The 18,630-nt window shown below is 53.4% G+C and overlaps 1 pseudogene; it reads left to right on the top strand.

Moving 5' to 3' along the window:
* The first annotated feature begins 699 nt into the window (after window positions 1–699).
* On the top strand, window positions 700–16,897 carry LOC140398960 (UDP-glucuronosyltransferase 2C1 pseudogene; annotated as a pseudogene).
* Window positions 16,898–18,630: the final 1,733 nt, after the last annotated feature.

Raw genomic sequence — 18,630 nt, 5'->3', positions numbered from 1 at the left:
TCCCTCAAATCTCCAGTCATATTGCCTGGTGGACACTGCCTCTAATGGTGTACACTGCCGTTTAGGAACGATTTTGCAAGACCATGCTAAATCTCTGCTTTGTTCTTCCTGATGAATAACAAAGGATATCGGCAGGATCAGGAATGGGTGACAGGATGTAGCTTACCTAGAAGTCGGGTGCAATGTGTGAGATGTCTGTTACTGCGCACCCTCCCCCCCGCAAACGGATTGAGTGGTCTTCTATTCCTGCATCCTGCCCCCTGGTATCTGATCCTCCTGTGCGCTGGTGGACATTGATAAGCGCCTACCGAGTTGCTGGCAGCACCTCACAAGGACGTGATGGGCGCTACAGAGGCACATAGTATCCACCCGTTTGCCCCTCTCCCACCATTTTGCCGGGGCGGGTGGGGGGGGGGGGGGGGGGGAAGAGGGGGAGGAGGTAGAATCTCTGTCCTCAGCACAGCAGAATATAAGCTCTGTGAATATAGTTCCCACCTCCCACCCACACGCACTCCAACCGCCCTCCTAGCGTGTATCAGATTACGAGTCTTAATGGCAACCACACACCCCCTCCCCCCCAGTCACGCAAGTTAAATTTAATCCCTTTTAAATCCAAGTATTTACTGACGCCTTGCAACGCAGGAAGGTCCAATGCTCAAGCTGACCTCACTGGCGAGTGAACTTCTCTAAGAGTCTGTGGGAGGTGGTCTCCGCTACAACACTCCCTTCATGTCTCCCCCCACCCCCCGCTGTAGTCCCCAGACTACCATCCTCTTCCTCCCCTCCCTCTGAGCTTTCCGTATTGTGACCCACCCAAGACTGCATTCAGTAGCGCCCGCACCCCTACAACAGTCAAGGTAGTGAGGTGCCTACGTGCCATTGGGAAGGTTGCGAGTGGGTGCGACGGGCGGGGTACGGGACTGGGTGTGGTCGGGGGAGCGGGAAGAGGAGGGTTTCGTCGTCCCTTGGTCCATAGGGCTCTCCCAAGTGAAGGTGGCAAAAAAAAAAAAACAGGTCTTGAGCATTCCAACAGCCTCCCCTATCTACCGACCTGTCCCTTGAGGCATCTGAGAGTTGGCCAGCTCCCAGCAGTGAAAAGAAGTCAATCCTTACATCTGAGATTTCCAGCAGGTTGGTTGACAACTTGCAGTGTGCTGCTGACACCTTCAGAATCTCTCTCTCTCTCCACCAGGTAAGCCGTCCCGGTTTCGCTACCTTCGATGCCGCTGCCTGGACTGCAACGCGCTCGCCGATGATTAAATGCCACCCCTCCCTCCAGCCCGTGGTCTGTAACTGCACAGATGCCATGCTGGCAAAATAAATGCAGTCACCCTCTGAACGGAGGTATAATTTGACACTTTTCAACACCCATTCCACGTCCCCCGCTGTACAGTTGCCCGCTCCTCAGCTGCACAGATAGTGCCGGCAGCCTTCAGGACGGCAGCGAACCGTTACACCCTCCCTAATCGACAGCTGTTCACGTGGAACTGTGCCCGAGTCCCTGTATCCCCTCGACCCGCCCTCCCCCCACCTCGGCACTTGTCCGCTCTCTCGGGGAACCCCAGTTTTAAAACCGTCAACTCTCCTGTTCAAAGCCTCACTCGCTCCTGCGGTGCAACCTCCTCCGGCCCCTTCTGCGGAATTACATCTCCATAGCCCCTTTACCGTGGAAGAATTTGACACCCCCCCCCCCCCCCCCCCTGCCCCTTACTCCGTACCCCAAGCCACACAAGGAGATATTAGGGAGCAAAAGCTTTGTCAAAAAGATCGTTTTTTTAAAACCGTCTTAAAGGAGAGACACAGACAGGCAGAGGGAGAGGGAGAGAGCGAGACAGAGCGAGAGGAGAGCTCTAAGGAGAGTGTTCCAGAGCTTAGGGCCCCCAGGCAGCTCAAGGCACCGATGCCGATGGTGGAGCGATGGGAATCCGGGGGTAGTTGAGATCGGGAGGGTTGTAAGGGTTGGATGAGGTTACAGAGATAGGGAGGGTTGTAGAGGCTGGAGGAGGTTACCGGAGTGTTGTAGGGGCTGAAGGAGGTTACAGAGATAGGAAGGGTTGTCGGGGCTGGAGGAGGTGACCGGAATGCTGTAGGGGCTGAAGGAGGTTACAGAGATAGGGAGGGTTGTAGGGGCTGGAGGAGGTTACAGAGATAGAGAGGGTAGTAGGGGCTGGAGGAGGTTACAGAGATAGGGAGGGTTGTAGGGGCTGGAGGAGGTTACAGAGATAGAGAGGGTTGTCGGGGCTGGAGGAGGTTACCGGAGTGTTGTAGGGGCTGAAGGAGGTTACAGAGATAGGGAGAGTTGTAGGGGCTGGAGGAGGTTACAGAGATAGAGAGGGTTGTAGGGGCTGGAGGAGGTTACAGAGATAGAGAGGATGTAGGGACTGGAGAAGGTTACAGAGATGAAATGAAATGAAATGAAATGAAAAGAAAATCGCTTATTGTCACAAGTAGGCTTCAAATGAAGTTACTGTGAAAAGTCCCTAGGCGCCACATTCCGGCGCCTGTTCGGGGAGGCTGGTACTAGAGAGGATGTAGGGGCTGAAGGAGGTTACAGAGATAGGGAGGGTTGTAGAGGCTGGAGGTTACAGAGATAGGGAGGGTTGTAGGGGCTGAAGGAGGTGATATAGATAGAGAGCGTTGTAGGTTACAGAGATAGGGAGGGGTGTCGGGGCTGGAGGAGGTTACAGAGATAGGGAGGGTTGTGGGGGCTCGAGGAGATTACAGAGATAGGGAGGGTTGTAGAGGCTGAAGGAGGTTACAGAGATAGGGAGGGTTGTAGAGGCTGAAGGACGTTACAGAGATAGGGGGGGTTGTAGTGGTTGGATGAGGTTACAGAAGGAGGCTGTCGGGGCTGGAGGAGGTTACAGAAGGAGGTGATCGGGGCGAGACCGGAACCGGAGGGAATTTGTGCTGTCGGCCGTCTCTGAGCCTTCGATCTTACCAGTGTTCATCAGACATTGTAGACCAGAAAAGACAAAACTGAAGATTACTGAACAAAACCAAATTCTTCCTTGTGCAATGAAACGATTTTGTGGCTGTAATGCCTTCCACAACTCTCCGGTTACCCAATTTATTTCACTGCCACTGAAGGACTTGTTAAACTACCTGCAGATTGGGGGCATGTCAAATGAGGTTTACACCTGTGGATACATAATCCCTTATCCAAGGTGGAGCTGTTCTCAAATGTACATAATCGCACGACAGGCTTGGCTTCACTTCGCTTTTGGGCACACTGAAATCACAAGGGAGCATTTTGAAATTTAACCCCATGTTCTAATTATCCTGGGAGTGTTTGATGGGGACAGTGTAGAGGGAGCTTTACTCTGTATCTAACCCCGTGCTGTACCTGTCCTGGGAGTGTTTGATGGGGACAGTGTAGAGAGAGCTTTACTCTGTATCTAACCCTGTGCTGTACCTGTCCTGGGAGTGTTTGATGGGGACAGTGCAGAGGGAGCTTTACTCTGTATCTAACCCTGTGCTGTACCTGTCCTGGGAGTGTTTGATGGGGACAGTGCAGAGGGAGATTTACTCTGTATCTAACCCTGTGCTGTACCTGTCCTGGGAGTGTTTGATGGGGACAGTGTAGAGAGAGCTTTACTCTGTATCTAACCCTGTGCTGTACCTGTCCTGGGAGTGTTTGATGGGGACAGTGCAGAGGGAGCTTTACTCTGTATCTAACCCCGTGCTGTACCTGTCCTGGGAGTGTTTGATGGGGACAGTGTGGAGGGAGCTTTACTCTGTATCTAACCCCGTGCTGTACCTGTCCTGGGAGTGTTTGATGCGGACGGTGTAGAGGGAGCTTTACTCTGTATCTAACCCCGTGCTGTACCTGTCCTGGGAGTGTTTGATGGGGACAGTGTAGAGAGAGCTTTACTCTGTATCTAACCCTGTGCTGTACCTGTCCTGGGAGTGTTTGATGGGGACAGTGCAGAGGGAGCTTTACTCTGTATCTAACCCTGTGCTGTACCTGTCCTGGAAGTGTTTGATGGGGACAGTGTAGAGGGAGCTTTACTCTGTATCTCACCCCGTGTTGTACCAGTCCTGGGAGTGTTTGATGCGGACAGTGTAGAGGGAGCTTTACTCTGTATCTAACCCCGTGCTGTACCAGTCCTGGGAGTGTTTGATGCGGACAGTGTAGAGGGAGCTTTACTCTGTATCTAACCCCGTGCTGTACCTGTCCTGGGAGTGTTTGATGGGGACAGTGTAGAGGGAGCTTTACTCTGTATCTAACCTCGTGCTGTACCTCTCCTGGGAGAGTTTGATGGGGACAGTGTAGAGGGAGCTTTACTTTGTATCTAACCCCGTGCTGTCCCTGTCCTGGGAGTGTTTGATGGGGACAGTGTAGAGGGAGCTTTACTCTGTATCTAACCCCGTGCTGTACCTGTCCTGGGAGTGTTTGATGGGGACAGTGTAGAGAGAGCTTTACTCTGTATCTAACCCTGTGCTGTACCTGTCCTGGGAGTGTTTGATGGGGACAGTGCAGAGGGAGCTTTACTCTGTATCTAACCCCGTGCTGTACCTGTCCTGGGAGTGTTTGATGGGGACAGAGTAGAGGGAGCTTTACTCTGTATCTAACCCCGTGCTGTACCTGTCCTGGGAGTGTTTGATGGGGACAGTGTAGAGGGAGCTTTACTCTGTATCTAACCCCGTGCTGTACCTGCCCTGGCAGTGTTTGATGGGGACAGAGTAGAGGGAGCTTTACTCTGTATCTAATCCCGTGCTGTACCTGTCCTGGGAGTGTTTGATGGGGACAGTATAGAGGGAGCTTTACTCTGTATCTAACCCCGTGCTGTATCTATCCTGGGAGTGTTTGATGGGGACAGTGTAGAGGGAGCTTTACTCTGTATCTAACCCCGTGCTGTACCTGCCCTGGGAGTGTTTGATGGGGCAGTGTGGAGGGAGCTTTACTCTGTATCTAACCCCGTGCTGTATCTGTCCTGGGAGTGTTTGATGGGGACAGTGAAGAGGGAGCTTTACTCTGTATCTAACCCTGTGCTGTACCTGTCCTGGGAATGTTTGATGGGGACAGAGTAGAGGGAGCTTTACACTGTATCTAACCCCGTGTTGTACCTGTCCTGGGAGTGTTTGATGGGGGCAGTGTAGAGGGAGCTTTACTCTGTATCTAATCCCGTGCTGTACCTGTCCTGGGAGTGTTTGATGGGGACAGTGTAGAGAGAGCTTTACTCTGTATCTAACCCTGTGTTGTACCAGTCCTGGGAGTGTTTGATGCGGACAGTGTAGAGGGAGCTTTACTCTGTATCTAACCCCGTGCTGTACCAGTCCTGGGAGTGTTTGATGCGGACAGTGTAGAGGGAGCTTTACTCTGTATCTAACCCCGTGCTGTACCTGTCCTGGGAGTGTTTGATGGGGACAGTGTAGAGGGAGCTTTACTCTGTATCTAACCTCGTGCTGTACCTGTCCTGGGAGAGTTTGATGGGGACAGTGTAGAGGGAGCTTTACTTTGTATCTAACCCCGTGCTGTCCCTGTCCTGGGAGTGTTTGATGGGGACAGTGTAGAGGGAGCTTTACTCTGTATCTAACCCCGTGCTGTACCTGTCCTGGGAGTGTTTGATGGGGACAGTGTAGAGAGAGCTTTACTCTGTATCTAACCCTGTGCTGTACCTGTCCTGGGAGTGTTTGATGGGGACAGTGCGGAGGGAGCTTTACTCTGTATCTAACCCCGTGCTGTACCTGTCCTGGGAGTGTTTGATGGGGACAGAGTAGAGGGAGCTTTACTCTGTATCTAACCCCGTGCTGTACCTGTCCTGGGAGTGTTTGATGGGGACAGTGTAGAGGGAGCTTTGCTCTTTATCTAACCCCGTGCTGTACCTGCCCTGGCAGTGTTTGATGGGGACAGAGTAGAGGGAGCTTTACTCTGTATCTAATCCCGTGCTGTACCTGTCCTGGGAGTGTTTGATGGGGACAGTATAGAGGGAGCTTTACTCTGTATCTAACCCCGTACATAATCGCACGACAGGCTTGGCTTCACTTCGCGTTTGGGCACACTGAAATCACAAGGGAGCATTTTGAAATTTAACCCCATGTTCTAATTATCCTGGGAGTGTTTGATGGGGACAGTGTAGAGGGAGCTTTACTCTGTATCTAACCCCGTGCTGTACCAGTCCTGGGAGTGTTTGATGGGGACAGTGTGGAGGGAGCTTTACTCTGTATCTAACCCCGTGCTGTACCTGTCCTGGGAGTGTTTGATGGGGACAGTGAAGCGAGAGCTTTACTCTGTATCTAGCCCTGTGCTGTACCTGTCCTGGGAGTGTTTGATGGGGACAGTGCAGAGGGAGCTTTACTCTGTATCTAACCCTGTGCTGTACCTGTCCTGGGAGTGTTTGATGGGGACAGTATAGAGGGAGCTTTACTCTGTATCTAACCCCGTGCGGTACCTGCCCTGGGAGTGTTTCATGGGGACAGTGTAGAGGGAGCTTTACTCTGTATCTAACCCCGTGCTGTACCCGTCCTGGGAGTGTTTGATGGGGACAGTGTAGAGGGAGCTTTACTCTGTATCTAACCCCGTGCTGTACCTGTCCTGGGAGTGTTTGATGGGGACAGTGTAGAGGCAGCTTTACTCTGTATCCATCCCTGTGCTGTACCTGTCCTGGAGTGTTTGATGGGGACAGTGTAGAGGGAGCTTTACTTTGTATCTAACCCCATGCTGTCCCTGTCTTGGGAGTGTTTGATGGGGACAGTGTAGAGGGAGCTTTACTCTGGATCTAACCCCGTGCTGTACCTGTCCTGGGAGTGTTTGATGGGGACAGTGTAGAGAGAGCTTTACTCTGTATCTAACCCCGTGCTGTACCTGTCCTGGGAGTGTTTGATGGGGACAGTGTAGAGGGAGCTTTACTCTGTATCTAGCCCTGTGCTGTACCTGTCCTGGGAGTGTTTGATGGGGACAGTGCAGAGGGAGCTTTACTCTGTATCTAACCCTGTGCTGTACCTGTCCTGGGAGTGTTTGATGGGGACAGTATAGAGGGAGCTTTACTCTGTATCTAACCCCGTGCGGTACCTGCCCTGGGAGTGTTTCATGGGGACAGTGTAGAGGGAGCTTTACTCTGTATCTAACCCCGTGCTGTACCCGTCCTGGGAGTGTTTGATGGGGAAAGTGTAGAGGGAGCTTTACTCTGTATCTAACCCCGTGCTGTACCTGTCCTGGGAGTGTTTGATGGGGACAGTGTAGAGGCAGCTTTACTCTGTATCCATCCCTGTGCTGTACCTGTCCTGGGAGTGTTTGATGGGGACAGTGTAGAGGGAGCTTTACTTTGTATCTAACCCCATGCTGTCCCTGTCTTGGGAGTGTTTGATGGGGACAGTGTAGAGGGAGCTTTACTCTGGATCTAACCCCGTGCTGTACCTGTCCTGGGAGTGTTTGATGGGGACAGTGTAGAGAGAGCTTTACTCTGTATCTAACCCCGTGCTGTACCTGTCCTGGGAGTGTTTGATGGGGACAGTGTGGAGGGAGCTTTACTCTGTATCTAACCCCGTGCTGTACCTGTCCTGGGAGTGTTTGATGGGGACAGTGTGGAGGGAGCTTTACTCCGTATCTAACCCCGTGCTGTACCTGTCCTGGGAGTGTTTGATGGGGACAGTGTAGAGGGAGCTTCACTCTGTATCTAACCCTGTGCTGTACCTGTCCTGGGAGTGTTTGATGGGGACAGTGTGGAGGGAGCTTTACTCTGTATCTAACCCCGTGCTGTACCTGTCCTGGGAGTGTTTGATGCGGACGGTGTAGAGGGAGCTTTACTCTGTATCTAACCCCGTGCTGTACCTGTCCTGGGAGTGTTTGATGGGGACAGTGTAGAGAGAGCTTTACTCTGTATCTAACCCTGTGCTGTACCTGTCCTGGGAGTGTTTGATGGGGACAGTGCAGAGGGAGCTTTACTCTGTATCTAACCCTGTGCTGTACCTGTCCTGGAAGTGTTTGATGGGGACAGTGTAGAGGGAGCTTTACTCTGTATCTCACCCCGTGTTGTACCAGTCCTGGGAGTGTTTGATGCGGACAGTGTAGAGGGAGCTTTACTCTGTATCTAACCCCGTGCTGTACCAGTCCTGGGAGTGTTTGATGCGGACAGTGTAGAGGGAGCTTTACTCTGTATCTAACCCCGTGCTGTACCTGTCCTGGGAGTGTTTGATGGGGACAGTGTAGAGGGAGCTTTACTCTGTATCTAACCTCGTGCTGTACCTGTCCTGGGAGAGTTTGATGGGGACAGTGTAGAGGGAGCTTTACTTTGTATCTAACCCCGTGCTGTCCCTGTCCTGGGAGTGTTTGATGGGGACAGTGTAGAGGGAGCTTTACTCTGTATCTAACCCCGTGCTGTACCTGTCCTGGGAGTGTTTGATGGGGACAGTGTAGAGAGAGCTTTACTCTGTATCTAACTCTGTGCTGTACCTGTCCTGGGAGTGTTTGATGGGGACAGTGCAGAGGGAGCTTTACTCTGTATCTAACCCCGTGCTGTACCTGTCCTGGGAGTGTTTGATGGGGACAGAGTAAAGGGAGAATTACTCTGTATCTAATCCCGTGCTGTATCTGCCCTGTGAGTGTTTGATGGGGACAGTGAAGAGGGAGCTTTACTCTGTATCTAACCCCGTGCTGTACCTGTCCTGGGAGTGTTTGATGGGGACAGTGTAGAGGGAGCTTTACTCTGTATCTAACCCCGTGCTGTACCTGCCCTGGCAGTGTTTGATGGGGACAGAGTAGAGGGAGCTTTACTCTGTATCTAATCCCGTGCTGTACCTGTCCTGGGAGTGTTTGATGGGGACAGTATAGAGGGAGCTTTACTCTGTATCTAACCCCGTGCTGTATCTATCCTGGGAGTGTTTGATGGGGACAGTGTAGAGGGAGCTTTACTCTGTATCTAACCCCGTGCTGTACCTGCCCTGGGAGTGTTTGATGGGGACAGTGTGGAGGGAGCTTTACTCTGTATCTAACCCCGTGCTGTACCTGTCCTGGGAGTGTTTGATGGGGACAGTGAAGAGGGAGCTTTACTCTGCATCTAATCCCGTGCTGTACCTGCCCTGGCAGTGTTTGATGGGGACAGAGTAGAGGGAGCTTTACTCTGTATCTAATCCCGTGCTGTACCTGTCCTGCGAGTGTTTGATGGGGACAGTGTAGAGAGAGCTTTACTCCGTCTCTAACCCCGTGCTGTATCTGCCCTGGGAATGTTTGATGGGGACAGTGTAGAGGGAGCTTTACTCTGTATCTAACCCTGTGCTGTACCTGTCCTGGGAATGTTTGATGGGGACAGTGTAGAGGGAGCTTTACACTGTATCTAACCCCGTGTTGTACCTGTCCTGGGAGTGTTTGATGGGGGCAGTGTAGAGGGAGCTTTACTCTGTATCTAATCCCGTGCTGCATCTGCCCTGGGAGTGTTTGATGGGGACAGTGTAGAGGGAGCTTTGCTCTGTATCTAACCCCTTGCTGTACCTTTCCTGGGAGTGTTTGATGGGGACAGTACAGAGGGAGTTTTAATTAGTATTTATGATTTAATATTCTGCTATAAGAGTACAAATAATTTCTCGCCTCCGTTTAACATATTAACTGAGGACCTCTCTGGGTGACCCTTGCCCTGTGAACTGTGTCTCCTCCTCCTCAGCTCTGACAGCAATGACCAATCAGAGTCATTGCCCTACCTTTAGCTGCCAACTCCAGGCATGTTGCTGCATGCCCAGAACCCGGAGAGTCTGGGTGTTGTGTCTTCCGGACAGCTGTTCTGACAAACAGCAGAGTCACCGCTTCGTAGAGTTTTGCAGCACATAAAGAGGCCCTTCAGCCCATCGTGTCTGAGCTGGCCCATTGAGCAGCCAACTATTATAATCCTACCTTCCCAGCACGTTGGAGAGCTAAGCGGGGCTCGCCAGAGCATTCCCCTTGCCGCAGGCGGAGAGCAGAGGGGTAGAAAACGTAAGACCACACTCCCCCTTCACCAGTTAATATGTTAAGCGGAGGCGAGAAATTAATTGTCCTCTTATAGCAGAATATTAAATCATAGACACTAATTAAAACTCCCTCTGTACTGTCCCCATCAAACACTCCCCTGCCGCCAGCTCTCCTGAGCATTTCCAAGAGTGGTCCCCGGAGGCAGGGCGACCGCAGGTCCAATAGGGGAGGGATTGGGGTGGTGGTGATCGCCTCGCCAGGCTGCTTCGCCCTGCCCTCCTCAGGGTGTGAGACACTGCGGTCCTGCATATTGAAACTCAGCCCATCGTGATAAGACCAAAGAACAGGCCCGGGCGAAGGGGCGTTCGGGGGGGGGGGGGGGGGGGGAATGGCGGCCAAACACAGAGAATGAGAGAGCGCGAGGAAAACTACTGCATTCCTCCGCACCCCCCTCCCACCCACCCCGGCGCTCCCTCACCTCCCGCCATCAACAGAGTCTCACCTTCCGCAGGCAATGAATCACAGCATAATAAATAATAATAATAATAATAATAATAATAATAATAATAATAATAATAATAATAATAATAATAATAATCGCTTATTGTCACAAGTAGGCTTCAGTGGAGTTACTGTGAAAAGCCCCTAGTCGCCACATTCTGGCGAGGAGAGGCCGGTGCGGGAATTGAACCACAGCGTCTGAACGCACAGACCCGTCACTGTCACGGGGGGGATTGGTGGGGGTGGGGTTGGGGGGTGGTAGAAAGGCCGCAAGGGACTATCGAAGCTGGATGGCGTCGGACAGCGTCCTGACCTCGGAGCATCCCCTCGTGGCCGAAAAGCAGCACAGGGATGGGACGGGACGGGACGGGGGGGGGGGGGGGGGGGGGAGAAGAGAGAGAGAGTGAGGAAAGGCAATGCTAACCGAGCATTTATTTAAACATTCGGCGAAGACAAATTAACCTCAGTGGAGGAAAGAAAACGACCGCTACAATAAATGCCAGCAAACGGGAGCTTGAGGGGCCGAAGGGACAGGATAAGTGGAAGAAAGAGCCACGGACAGCAAGCGGACGGAGGACCCACGATGCAAGGCGGCCCCTGCCACCCAGGAGAGAGGAGACCATCGACCCAAACATCCCCGCCTCCCCCTCACCACCCGGAGATGGAGGGAAGACCTTCCTCAGGAAGGAGCTGGCCGCCATGAAAGAGGCGATCAGAACTGAATTCCAGGTGGCAGTCAAGCTGGCGGTGACGGAGGCAATGGTCACCTTACAACCATCTCCGACCATGCTCTGCATTCCATGGGTGTGAGGTTGGAGACGGGTCGCGCCCAGCGCCCCATGTGGAGGTTGGACACAGACCATTTGGCCAATAGGGTCTCCTGCCAAAAAAACATCACAGGCCGTAGGTGAGTACGCTACTAACAACCAGAACGGAGAAGTCTCACTTTCCACATTCTGGGAGTCACCGAAGGCGGTGATTGGGGGAGAAATTATAGCCTTTAAGGCACATAGATATAGGGAAGAGAGGGCGGCCAGGCAACAACTGATCAACTCCATCCTGGAAGTCGACAGGAAGTACTCCAAGGCCCCGCTCGCAGAGCTTCTGGCGGAGAGGAAGAAGCTGTAAATGGACTTCAACCTGCTATCCCAGGAAAGCAGTGTACCAACTCCACCAGACACAGGGGAGCTTCTACGAACACAGAGAAAAGGCTGGCCGCCTGCTGGCTCACCAGCTGAGAAAGCAGGCAGCCACGAGGGAGATAGCGCAGGTAATGGACAGCAGAGGCAGACTGGCAACAGAGCCATGAGAGGTCAACCGGGCATTTGAGGCCTTCTACAGAGGGCTGTACACCTCCGAGCCCCCCGATGGGGGCGCAGGGATGAAACGGTCCCTCGATGAACAGTCGTGGGGGATGATAGGCAGGGGGGAACTGGAATTACCATTAGGACTGGGACAGGTCATAGAGAGCATCAGCTCCATGCAGGCGGGGAGAGCATCGGACCTGATGGGTTCCCTGCGGACTTCTATAAATAATGTGCACCAGCCCTAGCCCCAAACCTAAACAATATGTTCGCAGGCTCGCTAGCAAGGGCCACCCTGCCTCCTACGCTAATGCAGGCCACGATATCGCTGATACCCAAAAAAGACAAAGACCCGACGGAAAGCGGATCATACAGATCCATTTCGCTGCTCAACATTGACGCGAAAATACCTGCGAAAGTTCTGGCCAAGAGATTGGAGAACTGTGTACCAGAGTTGGTCACAGAAGACCAGGCAGGCTTTGACAAGGGTAGGCAGCTAACTGCGAACATCAGGCGACTGCTGAATAATGACCCCCCGTCCCCCCCCTCCGAAGGGAGAACACCAGAGGCACAGTAGCACAGCGGTTAGCACTGTTGCTTCACAGCGCCAGGAACCCGGGTTCGATTCCCCGCTGGGTCACTGTCTGTGCGGAGTCTGCACGTTCTCCCCGTTTCTGCGTGGGTTTCTTCCGGGTGCTCCGGTTTCCTCCCACAAGATGTGTGGGTTAGGTAGATTGGTCACTCTAAATTATTTTGTCGTGTCCTAAAAGTTAGGTGGGGCTACTGGGTTAGGGTGGAGGTGTGGGCTTAGGTAGGATGCTCTTTCAGGGGCCGGTGTAGACTCGATGGGCCGAATGGCCGCCTCCTGCACTCCCGGATGCAGAAAGAGCTTCGACAGAGTTGAGTGGAAGTCCCTCGCTGAGGTACTGGAGCGGTTTGGGCTAGGGTCGGGGTTCGCCTAGTGGGTGAAACCCGGGTACAACGCCCCCAAGGCGAGCTTTCGGACCAACACCACCAGCTCTGAATACTTCCAGCTGCACAGAGGCACACATGCAGGAATGCCCCCTGTCCCCGCTCCTGTTCACCCTGGCAATTGAACCCCTGGCGATCGCTCTGCGAGACGCTAAAAGCTGGAAGGGCATCCAGAGAGGAGGCAGACAGCACATAGAACATACAGTGCAGAAGGAGGCCATTCAGCCCATCGAGTCTGCACCGACCCACTTAAGCCCTCACTTCCACCCTATCCCCGTAACCCAGTAACTCCTCCTAACCTTTTTGGACACGGAGGGCAATTTTAGCATGGCCAATCCACCTAACCTGCACATCTTCGGACTGTGGGAGGAAACCGGAGCACCCGGAGGAAACCTACGCAGACACGGGGAGAACGTGCAGACTCCGCGCAGACAGTGACCCAAGCCGGGAATCGAACCTGGGACCCTGGAGCTATGAAGCAACTGTGCTAACCACTACGCTACCGTGCTGCCCACAGGATAGAGGGGCTGTCGGTGTTAATGCCATTGTGTGGAAATCACGGTTCGTGCCGGGGCGGGGGGGGGGGGGGATAGATGGCACGTACAGGAAGTGGAGAGAAGTGGGGCTGGTTAAGGTGAGGGATTTGTATCTGGAAGATGGGTTCGCCAGTATAGATGAATTGAAGGAAAGGGTAGAGCTCCCGAGAGGAAGTGAGTTTAGGTATCTGCACGCAAGGGACTTTGCACGGAAGGTTTGGAAAGAGTTCCGCAGGTTGCTGAGGTACACCCTGTTGGAGCGACTGCTGCTTCCGGATGTGGAAAGGGAGGGCAGGATCGGAGACATGAAATGAAATGGAAATCGCTTATTGACACAAGTAGGCTTCAAATGAAGTTACTGTGAAAAGCCCCTAGTCGCCACATTCCGGCACCTGTTCGGGGAGGCTGCTAAGGGAATTGAACCGTGCTTCTTGCCTGCCTTGGTCTGCTTTCAAAGCCAGCGATTTAGCCCTGTGCTAAACCAGCCCCTAGTTTATACAGGTGGCTCGGAGAACAGGGAGGTGAGCGGGTGGTGAAGTTTAAGGAGAAGTGGGAGGTGGAGCTGGGGAGATAAACTGGGGAGTATGAAGTGAGACGCTACGAAGGGTAAACGCGACCCCCTCGTGTGCAAGGATGAGCCTGATGCAGCTCAAGGTCGTACACAGGGTACATATGGCGTGGGCAAGAATGAGTGGGTTCTTTCAGGGGGTGGCAGACGAGTGTGAGCGGGGACCAGCGAATAACGCACATATTCTGGGGCTGCAGAAAGTAGAAAGTTGGAGAGATTCTGGGCGGGAGTGTTCGCAGAGCGAGCAAGAATAGTGGGGGAGGAGGTGAAGCTACCTTTGGTGGTGATATTCGGGATATTAGAGAAGCCAGAGCTCATGGAGATGAGGAAGGTCGATGTTGTGCCCTTCGCCTCTCTGATTGCCCGGCGACGAATCTTACTGGAGTGATGTTCAGCAACGCCACCAGGGGTAGCAGCCTGGCTGCAGGACTTGTATGACTTCCTTAGGCTGGGAAAGTTCAAATACGAGTTAAGATGCTCAGCGGAGGGTTTCGAGGCAAGGTGGGGCGAGACATTTGAACAAACAATCTCCTCGTGTGTTGGGAAGCTTGTTTCCCCAATTGGTTAGGTGTTTTCACTTTTCATATATGTTTGCAATAAAATACATAAAGAAAAAATCTCTGGATCTGTAAAGATTTAATCACCTGCTAATGGTCGCATTCCAAGCATTGTTTGGCATCTTTGAATTTGTCTATATATATGTTTCTGGAACATACCTCTTCAATCACCTGAGGAAGGAGCAGCGCTCCGAAAGCTAGTGATTCGAAACAAACCTGTTGGACTTTAACCTAGTGTTGTAAGACTTCGTACTATAAAGAAAAAAGATACAGAATAAAGCTCCCTCGACACTGTCCCCATCAAACACTCCCAGGACAGGTACAGCACGGGGTTAGATACAGAGTAAAGCTCCCTCGACACTGTCCCCATCAAACACTCCCAGGGCAGGTACAGCACGGGGTTAGATACAGAGTAAAGCTCCCTCGACACTGTCCCCATCAAACACTCCCAGGACAGGTACAGCACGGGGTTAGATACAGAGTAAAGCTCCCTCGACACTGTCCCCATCAAACACTCCCAGGGCAGGTACAGCACCGGGTTAGATACAGAGTAAAGCTCCCTCTACACTGTCCCCATCAAACACTCCCAGGACAGGTACAGCACGGGGTTAGATACAGAGTAAAGCTCCCTCTACACTGTCCCCATCCAACACTCCCAGGACAGATGCAGCACCGGGTTAGATACAGAGTAAAGCTCCCTCTACACTGTCCCCATCGAACACTCCCAGGACAGGTACAGCACGGGGTTAGATAGAGTAAAGCTCCCTCCATACTGCCCCAACATGTGCCTGCCATGTTAATCATATGCCAGACCCTTGTGTGTGTCAGTTGCCCTGTGAGCTTTGCTGTTCTGTCTGACCGATCTAACTGTGTTTTCCTTTCACATTGGCCGCAGGGGCTAACTGCCAGCGAGGATGGGTCAGCAGACACCGCCCACCTGGAGAACCTGGCTGAAGATTGCCACTGTCCTGGCATCGCAGACCCTGTGGCTGACCTGCGGACGCTGCGCCAACATCCTGGTGGTGCCCGTGGACGGAAGCCACTGGGTCAACATGAAGCTGCTGGTGCTGGAGCTGCACAACCGCGGGCACAACATCAGCGTGCTGCGCTCGTCCAGCAGCTGGTACATCACCGACGACCCAACGCTCTACCACTCCATCACCATCCAGGCCTCCGTTAGCCGGGGCATCCTGGAGGACCACCAGCGGCTCTCGCAGTTAGTGCTCAACTCGCTGGAGATCTTCCGGGGTGGGTACACCCTGACGGCTCTCCTCCGCAACATGCAGGCCATGAGGGATGTGCTGCAGGAGATGCACGGCCAGCAGCGGGAGCTCATCGTCCTGCTCTTCGGGGACAGCGAGCTGATGGGCCGGCTGCGGAGCACCCAATTCCAGTTGGTACTGACCGACCCCTTCTTCCCGATCGGCGTCATGCTGGCCCACCACCTGGCGTTGCCCCTGGTGTACAACGCCCGCTGGCTCGGCAACGGCGACGGCCACCACCTCATTGCCCCCTCACCCACCTCTTTCGTGCCTGTGGTTGGCTCCCGCTACACTGAGAAGATGTCCCTCCTGCAGCGGCTGGCAAATGTCTTCCACTACTTTGTTACCATCATGCTGGCCGGCGCCATGATCCACCCAGGCTATGATGAGCTGTGCCGGCGGTACGTGGGGCCAGGCACCAGCATCGACGGGCTGACACAGATGGCTGACCTTTGGCTTATGCGGGTGGACTTTGTCTTTGACTTCCCCCGGCCCACCATGCCCAACGTGGTGTACATCGGAGGCTTCCAATGTCAGCCACCGGCCCCTGTGGGCCCTGAGCTGGAAGCCTTCATGCAGAGCTCAGGCGAGCACGGCGTGGTCTACATGTCGCTGGGCACCTTCGTGACCTCGCTGCCCACCGAGCTGACGATGAGCATCGCTGAGGCCTTCGCCCGGCTCCCACAGAAGGTGATCTGGCGGCACCTGGGCGAGAGGCCCACCAACCTGGGCAACAACACCCTCCTGGCCAGCTGGGTGCCCCAGAGCGACATCCTGGGCCACCCAAAGACCCGGGCCTTTGTGTCCCACGGTGGCACCAACGGACTCTACGAAGCTATCTACCACGGCGTGCCAGTGCTTGGCCTTCCCCTCATGTTCGACCAGTTTGACAACCTGGTGCGGCTGGAGGCCCGGGGAGCCGCCAAGGTCGTGGACCTCATGCAGCTGGATTCAGGGCAACTGCTGGATGGCCTGACCGAAGTGCTGACCCAGCCCTCGTACCGACGCAGCATGGCCCGGCTCTCGGCCCTGCATCGCGACCAGCCCCAGCTGCCCATGGAGCGTGCCGTCTTCTGGGTCGAGTTCGTCTTGCGGCACCGGGGGGCCACCCACCTCCGCTCCGCCTCCTTTGGCCTGCCCTGGTACACCTACCACAACCTGGACGTGCTGGCCCTTGTGGGGCTGGTCTGGTGCGCCCTAGCCGCTCTCACGCTTCTGGCGCTGAGGAGGTTCTGCCGAGCTCTGTGGGGGAGGAAGGAGAAACAGTGCTAAGGAGGAGAATGGGGTTGGCTTGGTGTGGGTGTGTGGTGTGGGTGTGTGGCGGGGGTGGTAGTGTGGGGGGGGGGGGGGGGGGGGGGTGTGAACCACCGTCAGTTGTTACGATCTCAGCAGACGTTACTACCGGGCAGTCAGGCCCCTGGCTCAGCAACTTGTATCTTTTTTTCGGAGACGGGGCGAACAGTTTCATGAGACTGCCGATGGACATTTGCTAAACGAATAAAATACATTTATTAAACACGAAAAGATTGACTATAGTTATGAAATACATCTTATAATATAAAGTTCTCGGTAAGCACACAGTCCCTGCAAATCAACAGGCCAACTGTGGTCAGACACACACCACTCTGAATCCAGATAATACAACTTCTATGGGTCTCACATCAAATCCAAACACCCCCCCGCCCGCCCGCCCACCCCACCGCTGCACCTTAGATACTTTTTTAAAAATATATATTTTATTGAAAATTTTTCCGATCAAAATTTTTCCCCTTTACAAATCAAACATAACAGTAAAGAAAATTTAACAATAAACAAATGGCTAATCAACATGGTAATCTAATCGTTTAACATAAACTAAAACTCCCCCCCCCCCCCCGCCTTCCCCCCGGGTTGCTGCTGCTGGTCATCTGTCTTCCCTCTAACGTTCCCCTAGGTAGTCGAGGAATGGCTGCCACCGCCTGGTGAACCCTTGAGCCGATCCTCTCAGCGCAAACTTTATCTGCTCCAGTTTTATGAACCCCGCCATATCGTTTACCCAGGCCTCCAGTCCGGGGGGTTTCGCCTCCTTCCACATGAGTAGAATCCTACGCCGGGCTACTAGGGACGCAAAGGCCACAACGTCGGCCTCTTTCGCCTCCTGCACTCCCGGCTCTTCCGCAACTCCAAATAAAGCTAGCCGCCAGGCTGGTTTGACCCGGGCCTTCACCACCTTGGAAATCACTCCCGTCACTCCCTTCCAATACCCCTCCAGTGCCTGGCACGACCAAAACATATGTGTGTGGTTTGCCGGGCTTCCGCCGCACCTCCCACACTTGTCCTCCACTCCGAAGAACCTGCTCAGTCTTTCTCCCGTTATAAACACACAGAATATACAGCACAGAACCGGCCCTTCAGCCCACAATGTTGTGCCGAACCTTTGTCCTAGATTAAGATCAAATTAATCTACACCTCATCATTCTACCGTAATCCATGTACCTATCGGATGTGTTGGGTGTCCTGGATCACAAACAGGTCACCAACACTGGAAGTGGTGCAACTCTATTTTCTTATAAGGTTAACTAAATTAACATACTTGAACTGTGGGTAAATGCAATACCAGCTTTAACTGTTGACCCTTGCCTAGTCCTAACCAGTCGATGCACTCAGCACATGTCTGTGTTGCAGGCTGTGAGCTCTGTGCTCCGAGCTGGCTGCTACTAGAATGAGCGGGAACTCTCCTGTCCCCTATCTTTATAGTGTGTGTGCTCTCACTGGTGATTGGCTGTGGTGTTGTGTATCCTGATTGGTCCCACTGTGTCCATCAGTGTGTGTCTGCACCATGATATACTGGTGTATATTATGACACTATCCAATAGCCGCTTGAAGGTCCCTAATGTTTCCGACTCAACTACTTCCACAGGCAGTGCGTTCCATGCCCCCACTACTCTCTGTGTGCTCTATGTAGCACCTTGAATTGAATCAGGCTAAGCCTGGCGCACGAGGAAGAGGAATTTACCCTGCTTAGGGCATCAGCCCACATACCCTCTTCTATCTCCTCCCCTAGCTCT

Source organism: Scyliorhinus torazame, chromosome 22 (assembly GCF_047496885.1).
Source record: "Scyliorhinus torazame isolate Kashiwa2021f chromosome 22, sScyTor2.1, whole genome shotgun sequence".
NCBI lineage: Eukaryota > Metazoa > Chordata > Chondrichthyes > Carcharhiniformes > Scyliorhinidae > Scyliorhinus > Scyliorhinus torazame.
This window is presented reverse-complemented; position numbering and strand designations above follow the sequence as displayed.